Below are 16,053 nucleotides of genomic sequence, written 5' to 3' on the forward strand. Positions count from 1 at the left end.
ATGCAAGCCCAGATTTTTTAAACCTGCTTAACCATTTTAAAGTGTACAGTTCAATGGTATTAAATACATTCACATTGTTGTGCAACCATCCCCATCAAGAAGTTCCAGAACTTTTTATTTTTTCTTTTATTTATTTATTTATTTATTTATTGAGACAAGTTCTTACCCTGTCACCCATCAGGAGTACAGTGGCACAATCATGGCTCACTCAGCCTCAAACTCCTGGGCTGAAGCGATCCTCCCACCTCAGCCTCCTAAGCAGCTAGGACTACAGGCACATACCACCACGCCTGGCTACCTTTTTTTTTTTTTTTTTTTTTGTAGAGACAAGGTCTCACTGTGTTGCCCAGGTTTGTCTCAAACTCCTAGGCTCAAGTAATCCTCCTGCCACAGACTTCTAAAGTGCTAGGATTACAGACGTGAGCCAATGTGCCAGGCCTCCAGAACTTTTTTATCTTGCAAAGCTGAAAGCTTCTACTCATTAAACAATAACTCCCCATTCCTAACTTCCCCCAATCCCTGTACATCACTGTTCTGCTTTCTATCTCTATGAATTTGACTACTCTAGGCAGAATTTTTATTATTAAATCCAACACACATAACATTTTTCTGCCAAATTGTTATAAGTTTCAAAATATTAATTCTGAACTGCTGTCACAAGCTGGTGAAAAACCATTTCTAGATAGTCACTAGTCCATTGATCACACTTTGAGAAGCTCAAGTACTAGGTCTCATACCACGTCACTTTCTCAAAGACACCTATCCAGCAATTCTTCCTCTCGCCTACATCGCTATTTTTCTGCTATTACCTCTCATTGCTATAGCAACATGATTTTATTTCTTCCATCTTAAAACAATCAAACAAAAAATGCTCCCTTAAGTTGCAGTGAGCCAAGATCGTGCCACTGTACTCTAGCCTGGGCAACAGAGCGAGACTCCATCTCAAAAAAAAAAAAAACCCTTTCTTGACTGGACTTGACCCCCCACCTACTGCCCCATTTCTCCATTCTCTTTTCTGCAAAATGCCTCACAAAGGTGGCTTGTACATGGTCTCACTCTGTTGCTTAGGCTGGAGTGCAGTGGTGCGATCTCAGCTCACTGCAACCTCAGCCTCCTGGGTTCAAGCAGTCCTCCCACTTCAGCCTCCCAAGTAGCTGGAACTACAGGCATGTGCCACCACATCCAACTCATTTTTGTATTTTTTGTAGAGATGAGGTTTCATCATGTTGTCTAGGCTGGTCTTGAACTCCTGAGCTCAAGCAATCTGCCTGACTTGGTCTCCCAAAATGCTGAAATTACAGGCATGAGCCACCTCGCCTGGCCTTGACTTCCTTTTTCTCATTTTCGGTGAGATCCTCTCTGGTTAAGCTTTTACCTCCTGCACTCCACTGAAATGCTCTTGTCAAGGTCACTAGTGGTGTCCATTTGCTGACACCAGTCAATTCTCAGTCCTCGTGTTACTTGACCTACCAACATCACTAGACACAGCTCATTACTTCCCCCCTCCTTGGCTACCATAACATTTCACCCCCTCGGGTCTTCTATCTCACTGGCTGCTCCTAGTTTCTCCTCATTTCTCTGACCTCTAAATACTGTAGTACCCCAAGGCTCAATATTTAGACTTTTTGTCTTTTCCATGTACATTCCTTGATAATCTTATCCCATCACATTACTTTAAATATTATCTATGCTGTGATAACCCCAAAATTATATCTGCCTTCTGAATTTCATACTTATATATCTAACTGCCAGATAAACATCTCCCCTTATATGTCTAATAAGCTACAATTTTTCTTAGTACTCAATAGACTTCCCCTCAAGTACCATGGGTAAGCCAATAAATACCAAAGAGAATAGGACCAACAATAGTAGCTTAGACCAATCATGATTTACTCTCCATCTGATCTGTGAGTTACTTTCCCTAAGGACTTGCTTGTAGTGGAGGAAAATCGTCATTAAAAATTAGAGTTCTAGGCTGCGTGTGGTGGCTCAGGCCTGTAATCCCAGCATTTTAGGAGGCTGAGGTGGATGGATCATGAGGTCAGGAGATCAAGACCAGCCTGGCCAACATGGTGAAACTCCATCTCTACTAAAAATACAAAAGAAATTAGCCGGGTGTAGTGGTGCGCACCTGTAGTCCCAGCTACTCGGGAAGCTGAGGCAGGAAACTCACTTGAACCCGGCAGGCGGAAGTTGCAGTGAGCCAAGATCACTCCACTGCACTCCAGCCTGGGCAACAGAGAGAGCTCCTTCTCAAAAAAAAAAAAAAAAAAAAAAAAAAATTAGAGTTCTAGCCAGCCAAGGTGGTTCACACTTGTAATCCCAGCACTTTGGGAGGCCAAGGCAGGCGGATGGTTTGAGACCAAAAGTTTGAGACCAGCCTGGGCAAAATGGCAAAATCCCATCTCTACAAAAAAATACCAAAAAGTAGCTGGGCATGGTGGTAGTTTCAGCTACTCAAGAGACTGAGGTGGGAGGATCACCTGAGCCCTGGAGGTCGAGGCTGCAATGAGGCATCATCATGCCACTGCACTCCAGCCTGTGTGACAGAGTAAACCCTATCTCAAAAAATAAATAAATAAATAAGGGTTCTGCCATCAAGAAAGAATGGAGTCACAGTTGATTTGCTTGATTTGCAATCAATGAAGCACAAACAGATAAAAAATACATCCAAATTACCTACGAATTTAGTATAATACTGAAGGTAGCATTTCAAGTCAGAAAGCAAAAGGTGGAATTGTATTTGGTGTTAGAATAACTGGATAGACATCTAGAAAATTTTAACTTGGATTTATACTTCACACTATTCACCAAGACAAATTTCAAATATATCAAATATTAAAATGTAAAAAAGAAGACCGAGCATGGTGGCTCACACCTGTAATTCCAGCACTTTGGGAGGCCCAGGCAGGCAGATCACTTGAAGTCGAGTTCAAGACCACCCTGGCCAAGATGGTGAAACCCCATCTCTACTAAAAATACAAAATTAGGCCGGGCACAGTGGCTTCCAGCACTTTGAGAGGTCAAGGCAGGTGGATCACAAGGTCAGGAGTTCAAGACCAGCCTGACCTAGATGGTGAAACCCTGTCTCTATTAAAACTACAAAAATTACAGGCAGACGGCTGTAATCCCAGCTACTCGGGTGGCTGAGACAAGAGAATCGCTTGAACCTGGGCGGCAGAGATTGCAGTGAGCCGAGATCGAGCCACTGCACTCCAGCCTGGATGACCGAGTGAGACTCCGTCTCAAAAAAAAGGCCGGGCGCAGTGGCTCACGCCTGTAATCCCCAGCACTTTGGGAGGCCGAGGCGGGCGGATCACGAGGTCAGGAGATCGAGACCATCCTGGCTAACACGGTGAAACCCCGTCTCTACTAAAAATACAAAAAATTAGCCGGGCTTGGTGGCGGACGCCTGTAGTCCCAGCTACTCAGGAGGCTGAGGCAGGAGAATGGCGTGAACCCAGGAGGTGGAGCTTGCAGTGAGCCGAGATCGCGCCACTGCACTCCAGCCTGGGCAACAGAGCGAGACTCTGTCTCAAAAAAAAGTAAAAAAGAAAGAAGGAAACCATAACATACTGGAAGAAAGAATCATGGGAGAATTTTTTAGAATCTTAAAGTGAGGAAGGTCTTTTTAAGTACAAAACAAGAGCTGGGCGCGGTGGCTCACGCCTGTAATCCCAGCATTTTGGGAAGCTGAGGTGGGCACATCACGAGGTCAGGAGTTCGAGCCACCCTGGCCAACATGGCAAAACCCCATCTCTACTAAAAATACAAAAATTAGCCGGGCATGGTGGTAATCCCAGCTACTCCAGAGGCTGAGGCAGGAGAATCCCTTGAAACCGGGAGGCGGAGGTTGCAGTGAGCCAAGATTGCGCCACTGTACTCCAGCCTGGGCAAAAGAGGGAAACTCCATCTCAATAAATAAATAAATAAGTACAAAACAAAACCAAGATGCCATAACGGAAAAGATTGATAAATTCAGCTATGTAGAAATAAAAAATGTAAGGCAAAAGTCACCATAAGGAGAGTTAGATAACAAATGACTATATGTGTATATATATATGCATTTCATATAGGAAAATGAATAATCTTTATATTTGTATTCAGAGCTGAAATCAGTAAGAACAAAACCCAAGGGGAAAAATGCACAAAAGATGTAAACTGATAGTTCACAGAAAAAGAAATAGAAATGGCTCTTCAATGCTCACTCTTACTTATAATAAGATAAATGCAAATTAGAATTTCTTTGAAATTACCATTTCTCATCTATCAGATTGGCAAAGATCTATGATTGATAAGATACTGTGTGGAAAGGAGGGGTGATGTTGAACAGGTATGCTCATATTTTGTTGTTGGGAGTGTAATTGGGATAACTTCTATGGAGGATAATTTAACAGTGGCATTTATAACTTGTCTAAATGCACATTCCCTTTGACCCAGCAATTTCCCTTTTTTTATTTCAGCAATTCCACTTTTAAAAGTTTAATTTATACACATGCTCAAGCCTTATTTGTAATAGCAAAAGATTGAAAACAACTTAATGTTTTATTTTTATTTTATTTATTTACAGAGACAGGGTCTCACTCTATTGCCCAGGTTGGAGTGCAGTGGCCCAATCATCATTCGCTGCATCCTTGAACTCTGGAGCTCAAGCCATCCTCCCACCTCAGCCTCCCAAGTAGCTGATACTATAGGCATGGTAGAAAAAATGAAAAAAAAATTAACTTTTTGTACAGACAGGGTCTGGTTGATGTTGTCTAGGCCGGTCTCAAACTCCTGGCTTCAAGCAATCCATCTGTCTCAGCCTTCCAAAGCACTGGGATTATGGGCATGAGCCACTGTACCTGGCTTAAATGTTTATTAATACAGACCTGGTTAAATAACAGTGTAGTTATACAATGCATAATCTACAGCCTTAAAAAAGAATGAGAAAGCTTTTTGTCTACTAATAGGGAAATAGCTTCAAAATCTACTGTTAAGTGAAAAAGCAATGCCCTAAATAGCATGTATTGCATGCTAATATTCCTGTAAGAACTGATGATAGTAATATCCGTTCATAATTGCTTATATGTGCATAAAATATTCCCAGAAGAATTTAACAGAAACTTATATCATTTCTGCAATGAAGAAAACTGGATGGCCAGAGACAGGTAGGAGGGAGATTTTCATAGTATATAATCTTTTGTATCTTTTTATTTATTTTTTATTTATTTTTACTTTTTTGAGACAGAGTCTTGCTCTGTTGCCCAGGTTGGAGTGCAGTGACCCAATCTCTACTCACTGCAACCTCCACCTCACAGGTTCAAGTGATTCTCCTGCCACAGCCTCCCAAGTAGCTGGGACTACAGGTGCCGACCACCACACCTGGCTAATTTTTGTTTTTGTTTTTGTTTTTTGAGGCGGAGTCTCACTTTGTCACCCAGGCTGGAGCACAGTGGCACAATCTCGGCTCACTGCAACCTCTGCTTCCTGGGTTCAGGCAATTCTCCTGCCTCAGCCTCCTGAGTAGCTGGGATTATAGGCGCGTGACACCACGCCTGCCTAATTTTTGTATTTTTAGCAGAGACAGGGTTTCACCATGTTAGCCAGGCTGGTCACAAACTCCTGACCTCAAGTGATCCACCTGCCTCAGCCTCCCAAAGGGCTGGGATTACAGGTGTGAAACACCGCACCCAACCTGATTTTTTTTAAATCATGAAAATATATTACCTATTTTTAAAGTAAATCAATAATTTTAAAAGTAGTAATTTAGAGTCACTTATTCTACAAGTAAAAATAATTTTTACAATGAGGAATGGCTTTACTGATGTTCTAATTTTTTTTTTTTTTTAAGACAAGGTCTTGTTCTGTCACCCTGGTTGGAATGCAGTGGCACAGTCATGGCTCACTGCAGCCTCAACCTCTTGGGCTCAAGCAATCCTCCTGTCTCAGTCTCCCGAGTACCTCAGACTACAGGCACAAACCACCATGCCTGGCTAATGTAAAAAAAAAGTTGTTGCCGGGTACGGTGGCTCAAGGCTGTATCCCAGCACTTTGGGAGGCCAAGGAGCCAGGCAGATTACTTGAGATCAGGAGTTTGAGACCAGCCTGGCCAACATGGCCCCCATCTCTACTAAACCCCATCTCTACTAAAAAATACAAAAACTAGCCAGCTGTGGTGGTGGGTGCCTGTAATCCTAGCTACTTAGGAGGCTGAGGCAGGAGAATCACTTGAATCCGGGTGGCGGAGGTTGCAGTGAGCCGAGATCGTACCACTGCACTCCAGCCTGGGCGACAGAGCAAAACTCCTTCTCAAAAAAAAAATTTTTTTTTAATGTTCTAATTTTAAAAGGGTCTGTACAGTTGTTGTTTTTTTTTTTTTTAATTTTTGTTGAGTTAATTAGAATCAGGGAGCTAAGATCGTGCCCCTGCACTCCAGCCTGGGTGACAGAGTGAGACCCTGTCTCAAAAAACAAACAACAACAACAAAGACTAAGGAGCACTGTACCAGGAGTCAGGATTGAATTCTAGTCCCTGGCTCTGATACTGGGGAGGTATGATTTGATGACCTTTAGGCATTTGGCACCCTGAGATGCTGGGGCCTTGGACAAATCTTTCCTCTCCCTGTGGGGATAGGGGCTAGGTTTGATCATCTGTAAAGTGTCCTGAGGGGGTAAGTGGTCAGGAGGGGTGAACTTCAAGCTCTCCACCAGTTCTAACATTCTGGCTCTGTACTTAATCTCTGTCACCCAGGCTGGAGAGCAGTGGCATGACCTCAGCTCACTGCAACCTCCACTTTCTGGGTTCAAACAATTCTTCCACCTCAGCTTCCCGAGTATCTGGGACTACAGGCATGCACCACCACGCCCGGCTAATTTTTGTCTTTTTAGTAGAGACGGGGTTTCGCCATGTTGGCCAGGCTGGTCTCGAACTCCTGGACTCAAAGGATCTGCCTGTCTCAGGCTCCTAAAGTGTTGAGATTACAGGCGTGAGCCATTGCACCTGGCCCCTAGAGTCTTGATTTATTTAGGCACCTATGACTCCAGGGTAGACAGGAAGTATCTAATATTTAACATGGGCCATAAGAATTCTGAGATATTAAGAGTATACATGGAAAGTCCTCTTGACATGAGGGCTCCAAAACCTCATAGGGGAGCTGGTAAGAACTCCTGACGATGGAATTAGAAATTATTATTGTTATTTTATTTAGAGATGGAGTCTTGCTCTGTCACCCAGGCTGGAGTGCAGTGGTGCGATCTTGGCTCACTGCAACCTCTACCTCCTGGGTTCAAACGATTCTCCTTCCTTGGTCTCTCGAGTAGCTGGGATTATAGGTGCGCGCCACCACACCTGGCTACTTTTTTTGTATTTTCAGAAGAGATGGAGTTTCACCATGTTGGCCAGGCTGATCTCAAACTCCTGACTTCAAGTGATCTGCCCACCTCAGCCTCCCAAAGTACTGAGATTACAGGCATGAGCCACCGCTCCCGGCTAATTTCTGTTTTTTTAGTAGAGATGGGGTTTCACCCTGTTGGCCAGCTTGGTCCACCCGCCTCAGCCTCCTAAAGTGCTGGGATTACAGGCATGAGCCACCATGCCAGCCTGGAATCAGAAATTATATCTCCAGAGAAGAAAAAGGTAGATTAAAAAGCAATTAGGTATCTTTTCAACCTATCTTGATTGAAAGGAACAACAAAATGAAAGTTTTGTACAGAAAGAAAACAAACTCCTTGGACCTATATGTATATGTATATATGTACAGTGATGTAAACCAGGCCTTTTTTTTTTTTTTTTTTTTTTTTGAGATGAAGTCTCACTCTGTCAACCAGGCTGGAGTGGTGCAGTGGTGTAATCTCAGCTCACTGCAACGTCCACCTCCTGGGTTCAAGTGATTCTCCTGCCTCAGCCTCCCGAGTAGCTGAGACTACAGGTGCCTGCCACCACTCCCAGCTAAGTTTTGTATTTTTAGTAGAGACAGGGTGTCACCATATTGGCCATGCTGGTCTCGAACTCCTGACCTGGTGATCTGCCCGCCTTGGCCTGCCAAAGTGCTGGGATTACAGGCGTGAGCCACCGTGCCCAGCCAAACCAGTCCTGCTTATGTGACTGATTAGGCTGACGCTAAGGTCTTCAGCAAGATTACATTTTACCATGCTCTGTCTTTTCTATAAATTACAAGTCCTTCTTGTATTTTCTTTACCTTTTTTTTTTTTTTTTTTTTTAGATAGGGTCTCATTCTGTCTCTCAGGCTGGAGTGCAATGGCATGATGACAGCCCTCACTGCAGCCTCCACTTTCCAGACCCAAATGATCATCACACTTCAGCCTCCCAAGTAGCTGGTACTACAGGCATGTGCTAACACGACCAGCTATTTTTTTTTTTACTTTTTGTACAGACAGGGTCTCCCTATGTTGCCCAGGCTGGTCTTGAACTCCTGGGCTCAAGTGATTCTCCTGCCTTGGCCTCCCAAAGTGTTGGGATTACAGGCGCGAGCCACCGTGCCCAGCAATTTACTGACTTTTAATGTAAATAAGGAAGGTTAACTTCTATAGCTTGTGAGCTACATTTCAGAAAATTACAGAAATGTGCAAAACATATTTATTGTCAGAAAGAACATTAGTTTGAGAAATGTGCCTTCTATTATTCATTTACTCTATAAATGACCTCTCTAGTATTAGCTTTACCTTTTTTTTTTTTTTTTTTTTTTGAGAGAGAGTCTCCCTCTGTACCCTAGGCTGGAGTGCAGTGGCATGATCTCAGCTCACCTCAACCTCTGCCTCCCAGGTTCAAGCAATTCTACTGCCTCAGCCTCCAGAGTAGCTGGGACTACAGGCACATGCCACCATGTCCAGCTAATTTTTGTATTTTTAGTAGAGACGGGGCTTCACCATGTTGGCCAGGCTGGTCTTGAACTCCTGACCTTAAGTGATCCACCTGCTTCAGCCTCCCACAGTGTTGGGATTACAGGCATGAGCCACCGCACCTGGCTTTTTTTCCTTTCCTCACCCCACAACACATAGTGAAATCTCTGGAGGTGGAAAGCAGTTTGGCAGTTCAGTCTGCTTTTTCTCCCTGAAGTTGCTGGTTTTAGAATAAAGCTGGCTCCAGCTTTTTCTGATTCAAACATCAAGGTGAAGAGTATTCCATAGAATATGAAATTAAAGCCCTTGGCTGGGCGCGGTGGTTCACGCCTGTAATTCTAGCACTTTGGGAGGCCAAGGCAGACGGATTGCTCAGGAGTTCGCGACCAGCCTGGACAACACGGTGAAACCCCGTCTCTACTAAAATACAAAAAAAAAAAAAAAAAAAAAGGAAATTAAAGCCCTTGGACACAGAGTTTAAAACCAAGGAGGAGAGCTGAAGGTTGCCCAAACTTCTGCTGTGGTTAGGGAGAAATATGTGGCCAAGGTGGGCAAAGAACTGGCTACCAGGTGAAACATCCAAGTGTTAGGGTCATATTTTAAATCAACCATTTAAGGTTGCTATCTCTCCCTCTTCATTGCTGTCATCAACTGAATACATTCATAGAAGACCTTGACGCCTGACTCAATCTTCACTCTACTACAATAATTGCTAAAGTGTGGGCCCGACCCTTGTTCCCAGGTGAGGCTTGTTAGAAATGCAAATTATTGGGCCACCAAGACCAACTGAATCAGAAATTCTGGGTGTAAGGCCCAGTAAACTCTGTGTGTGTGTGTGTGTGTGTGTGTGTGTGTGAGATGTGTCTATGTGTGGTGTGCGTGTATGTGTGAGGGATGTGTGTGTGTGATGGGGTCTTGCTATGTAACCTAGGCTGGAGTGCAGAGACTATTCACAGGTGTGATCTCACTGCTGTCCAGCCCAGGAGTTTTGGCCTCTTTTATTTCCAACCTGGCAGTTCACTTTTCCTTAGGCAACCTGGTGGTCCTCTGCTCCTGGGAGATCACCACATTGATGTTGAATTTAGTGCAGACACCTGATTGGCATAGCACACTAGAGCCCAGAATTCCTGTGCTCAAACGATTCTCCTGCCTCTGCCTCCCAAGTAACTGGGACTACAGGTGCATGCCACTGCATCCGGCTAAACTATATTTTAATATGCCTTCCAAGTGATTCTGACTCACACTAAAGTTTGAGAGCAACTGGGCTCTCAATCCTACAATCCTACAACAACTTGGGTGACTTGAACATCCACCTCAATGACCCAACCAGCTCTCCGGCCTCTCTGCTCCTTGACATCCTCGAATCTAATGAGTCTCCCTTTCACTTCAGCCACCCACTCCCATGGATGTGCCCTAAACCTTGTCAAACTAAAAATTATTTCATGTCTAAAGTCTGAAAACATTCTACATACTCATCACAATCTTTATCTTTGGACCCTCTCTCTCTCTTTTTTTTTTTTAGACAGAGTCTCGCTGTAGCCCAGGCTAGAGAGCAGTGGCATGATCTGTGCTCACTACACCCTCTGCCTCCCAGGTTCAAGCGATTCTCCTGTCTCAGCCTCCCAAGTAGCTGGGACCACAGGTGTGCACCACCACACCTGGTTAATTTTTGTATTTTTAGCAGAGATGGGGTTTCTCTGTGTTGGCCAGGCTGGCTCTAGACATTTTCAACCCCAGGACAATACCCTCATAGTAATACAGTATTCAGGATAAGTGAAAGGTATAGCTTTTCTTTTAAAAGCAAAGGAAAAGCTATTGTGAAAGTGGAGAAGTGAAAGGTAAATTCTCAGGCAGATTAATGTTAAGAAAGAGTATACACATCAGAGTTGTGAGAAGTGATTACCATAAAATTATTCATGCTTGTGTACCCCATTGAAAATCTTCATGACCCTCCAGGAGGATGGGGTCCCCTGTTTGAAGCCTGAGCTTACAGCATTGCTCTTCTTTCCTCACGGGTCACTCTGGCGCAAGTCTTTATAATTCACATGCCATAAAAAACTCAATATTTTAAAGTGTACAATTCAGTGGCCCCTGGTAACCACTAATCTACACTCTATTTCTGTGGATTTGCCTATTCTGGAGATATATATATATATATATATATATTCAGGACAGGAGCTCGCTCTGTCACCTAGGCTGGAGTGCACTGGCATGACAAGGGCTCACTGCAGCCTCGACCTCCTGGGCTCAGGTGATCCTCCCGCTTCAGTGTCTTGAGTAGCTGGGTCTACTAGTTGTGCAGCACTAGCTAGTTTTTTGTGTTTTTTGCAGAGACAAGATTTCATCATGTTTCCCAGGCTGGTCTTGAACTCCTGGGCTCAAGAGATCCTCCTGCCTGGGCCTCCCAAAATGCTGGGATTAGCGCAGGGCCGATTCTGGATATTTAATATTAATGAAATTATACAATATGTTGCCTTTTGTATCTGCCTTCTTTCATTTAGCATTATATTTTAAAGATTCATTCATGTTGCAGTATGTATCAGAACTTCACTCCATTTTATAGCTAATATTCCATTGTATGGGAGTATCATATTTTGTTTATTCATTCATTAGATGATGGACATTTGGGGTGTTTCCAATTTTGGCTACTATGGATAATGCTGCTATGAACGTTGGTGGACAAGTTTTTATGTGAATATTTACCTTCATTTCTCTTGGATATACACCTAGGAGTGGAATTGCTGGGTCAGGTGGTAACTCTAAGTTATTTATTTTTTTTTGAGACAGAGTCTCGCTTTGTAGCCCAGGCTGGAGTGCAGTGGCACAATCTCAGCTCACTACGACCTCTGCCTCCCGGGTTCAAGTGACTCTACTGCCTTAGCCTCTTGAGTAGCTGGGATTACAGGTGTGTACCACCACACCCGGGTAATTTTTGTATTTTTAGTAGAGACAGGGTTTCACCATGTTGGTCAGGCTGGTCTCAAACTCCTGACCTTGTGATACGCCCACCTCGGCCTCCCAAAATACTGGGATTACAGGTGTCAGCCACCATGCCCTGCCAACTCTAACTTTTTAGTGAACTGCTAAACTGTTTTTCAAGACAGCTGTACCATTTTGCATTCCCACTAGCAGTGTCTGAGAGTTCCAATTTCTCCACATCCTCATCAACACTTGTTATTATTCATCTTCTTTGTTACAGTAATCCCAGTGGGTGCAAAGTAGTATCTCATTGTGGTTTTAATTTGCATTTTCCTAACGAGTAATAATGTTGAGCATCTTTCAATGTGCTTTAAAGCTCTCTCAAGGCTCAAACCTTCAAATGATTCTCCTGCCTCAGCCTCCCGAGTAGCTGGGACTATAGGCATGTGCCACCACGCTCAGTTAATTTTTGTATTTTTAGTAGAGATGGAGTTTCACCATATTGGCCAGGATGGTCTCGATATCTTGACTTTGTGATCCTCCTGCCTCAGCCTCCCAAAGTGCTTGGATTACAGGCATGAGCCATGACGCCCGGCCTCAGGAATTTTCAATGGTTCTACAACTCCTATAGAATAAGGGCTCTTTTTTTTTTTTTTTTTTTTTTGAGGCAGTTTCCCTCTTGTCACCCAGGCTGGAGTGCAGTGGCGCAATCTCGGCTCACTGCAACCTCCGCCTCCCAGGTTCAAGCGATTCTCCTGCCTCAGCCTCCAGAGTAGCTGGGATTACAGGCACCTGCCATTGCGCCTGGCTTAATTTTATTATTTGTAGTAGAGATGGGGTTTCACCATCTTGGCTAAAAATTAGCACCCAGCTAATTTTTTATATTTTAGTAGAGACAGGGTTTCATTGTGTTGCCCAGGCTGGTCTTGAACTCCTGAGCTCAGGCAGTCCACCCACCTTGGCCTCCCAAAGTGCTAGGATTACAGGTGTGAGCCACTGTGCCTGGCCAAGGGCCACACTCTTAATTTGACAATTGAGGCACTTTTCCATCTGGCCTGTCTCTATGTTTTGAGCATCAACACTTTCACTCCATGTCTTCTGGCTCTGCTCTAGCTATACTGTATTACTCGTAGCTCTTGGAATATATAGTGCTACTTTAAGCCTTTGTGTATTTGCTCATGGCTTTCTTTCCACCAGGAAACCCTTTCTTGCTTTCTTCAAATGTGCCTTCCACTTGCATTTACTACTAGATGAGGCATCTCCTCCTCACAGCCTTTCCTGATCACCCTTCCATAATGAGGTTAATTGTCTTTCATGAGCTTGCCTCAGAAGAGTCTACTCTGCTGGGATTGTGCCTTTTGTTTGCCTTCCCAAATAGGCTGTGAGCTCCTCTGGAGCATTGACTGGATTTGATTTATCTCTTTCTTTTTTTTTTTTTTGAGACGGAGTCTTGCTCTGTCACCCAGGTTGGAGTCCAGCGGTGCGATCTCGGCTCACTGCAAGCTCCGCCTCCCGGGTTCACACCATTCTCCTGCCTCAGCCTCCTGAGTAGCTGGGATTATAGGCGCCCGCTACCACGCCCGGCTAGATTTATCTCTCTCTTTAGGGCCCAGAACATGGCCCGACTGGAAGGAATAAATTTCATGGTATCCTGTTGTCCCTCAAATGCCCTCTGGCTCAAGTGCTAAGAACCTTTTCATTTCCTCAAGAGAAGGCAAAGCCAGCTTACCTTTAGGCATCTTAACCCAGACCTCAGACAGAAAACCTTCCAGTTGCAAGAGTATGTAATAGTTAAGACATTTTAAAAAGGAGCAATAAGGTAATATTTTACTCCTTAATATTAATCCATTTTATTTCATCTCATCAACTATGGGCACTGGATTACCTTTCTTATTGTCAATATTTGTTATGCCTTATTATGGGCAGACACCTTCACTTTTATGTAATTATCTTATTGGAGGGGTGACAGAGTACAGTACTTGTTAGGAGCATGGACTCTACAGCAAGCCATTCTGCCTGGGTTTCACTCCCAGCTCCACATTTACTAGCCATGTGATCTTAGAGAATTTATGTGATACATCTGTGTGTCTGTTTCTTTTTTTTTTTTTTTAGATGGAGTCTCACTCTGTCTCCCAGGCTGTAGTGCAGTGGCATGATCTCGGCTCACTGCAACCTCAACCTCCTAGGTTCAAGCAATTCTCCTGCCTCAGCCTCCAGAGTAGCTGGGATTACAGGTGCCTGCCATTGCAGGCTAATTTTATTATTTGTAGTAGAGATGGGGTTTCACCATCTTGGCCAGGCTGATCTTGAACTCCTGACCTCATGATCCATCTGCCTCGGCCTCCCAAAGTGCTGGGATTACAGGCATGAGCCACCACGCCTGGCCGTGTCTGTTTCTTTACCTATAAAATTGGCATGATAATCTTACTTAACTGATAGCGTCTAGCAGATTAACTGAGTTACTATATATTTATACTATTACATATAGAAGGCTCTTAAAATAGGACCTGGCAAGGCCAGCCACAGTGGCTTAGTCATATAATTCCAGAACTTGGGAGGCCAAGGAGGGTGGATTACTTGAGGCCAGGAGTTCGAGACCAGCCTGACCAATAGGGCCAAACCCCATCTCTACTAAAAATACAAAAATTAGCCAGGCGTTGTGGTGCACACTTGTAGTCCCAGCTACCCGGGAGGCTGAGGCAGGAGAATTGCTTGTGCCCCCGAGGCAGAGGTTGCAGTGAGCAGAGATCGCGCCACTGCACTCCAACCTGGGTGACAGAGCAAGACTCTGTCTCAAAAAATAAAAAAAAAGAAAGAAAAAAATAGGACTTGGCAAGATATAACTGTTATATAAGTATTGGCTATTATTATAAAATACTCCTGCAAATCCTGCAAGCTAGACATTATTTTTTTGGGGGGTGGGGAATGGAGCAATCCTTTATTTTTACACACTTTGACAAGGAGGTTTTCTGTAAACAACCTTTCCAGTGGAGAACAGAGAACAGGAAAATCAGCCTCCAGACATCAGCAGCTGCTCTGTTCAGGGCCAAGGCTCCCCATTGCCCACATGGTGAGGTGAAGGGGTGTACTTCCCTTCCTTTATCAGCTTATCCCGCTGCTTCCTAATGGTACTCAGATGTCTCATCGTTTTCTGCTGAAGTATACACTCTACAAAATCATCATATTCTATCTTGCAGTCTTTCTCTGCCTGGATACTAACGATTCCATGTGCACATTCTATCCATTCTTTTTGAAAAGCCTGGCATCGAGCAGGAATCTTGTAGGGCTGTTCAGCACTTTGGATTGTCCACCATCAATCTATGTTAAGGCTGAACCTTTTCAGCGCATCCAAGAAAGGCATGGCGATCCAATGCTCATGCCCTTGTCTCTTTTCTGGCCCCCACCCCCTTTTTTTTTTTTTTTTTTTTTTTTCTGAGACAGAGTTGAGTCTTGCTCTGTTACCCAGGCTAGAGTGCAGGGGCATGATCTTGGCTCACCACAACCTCTGCCTCCTGGGTTCAAGCGATTCTCCTGCCTCAGCCTCCCGAGTAGCTGGGACTACAGGTGTGTGCCACCATGCCTGGCTAATTTTTGTATTTTTAGTAGAGACGGGGTTTGGCCATTTTGGCCAGGCTGGTCTCAAACTCCTGAACTCAGGTGATCCGCCCACCTCGGCCTCCCAAAGTGCTGGGATTACAGGCATGAGCCACTGAGCCTGGCCTTCTATAAGAGGGTTCTGTGTCCATCTCCTACAAATTATGCATCTACCAGGAACAATGTATGTGTGTTTTGGAATGGTGATAAAATTATACTTCCCTAGTCATTCTCACCTGTCATCTACTATTCACTGTTCTAGCCTTTTCCTAGGAGGTCAGATGCTTGTAAATAATTTATTCTCCAACAAAAAAAGCCTTTCCTAAACTAGGAATTCCATGGCAGTGTGGGAGTAAATTCCTTAACTGTTGATAACTCTTTTACTGCACATTCTTTTCACTGGGCATGTGCTCAATAAATACCTCTCCTTTGTGTCACGCTGTGTGCTGGACACGGAGGACACAGAAATAGATAAAACCCAGGCCCTGCCCTCAAGGTACTCGAGTCTAGTAGGAAGGGAAGGAAGACAACAGAAAAAGAACATGGTAAGTACTCTTATAAAAAGAAGCATGTTTGTGTGTGGTGGCTCATGCCTGTAGTTTCAGTTACTCAGGAAGCCAAGGTGGGAGGTTAGACTGAGCCCAGGAGTTTGAGGCTGCACTGCACTATGGTCATGCCTGTAAAATAGCCACTGCACTCT

General features: G+C 44.1%; 1 pseudogene; it reads right to left on the reverse strand.

Moving 5' to 3' along the window:
• Positions 1 to 14,692: 14,692 nt before the first annotated feature.
• On the reverse strand, positions 14,693 to 15,120 carry LOC112130495 (NADH dehydrogenase [ubiquinone] iron-sulfur protein 5-like; annotated as a pseudogene).
• Positions 15,121 to 16,053: the final 933 nt, after the last annotated feature.

Source organism: Pongo abelii, chromosome 1 (genome assembly GCF_028885655.2).
Source record: "Pongo abelii isolate AG06213 chromosome 1, NHGRI_mPonAbe1-v2.0_pri, whole genome shotgun sequence".
Taxonomy (NCBI): domain Eukaryota; kingdom Metazoa; phylum Chordata; class Mammalia; order Primates; family Hominidae; genus Pongo; species Pongo abelii.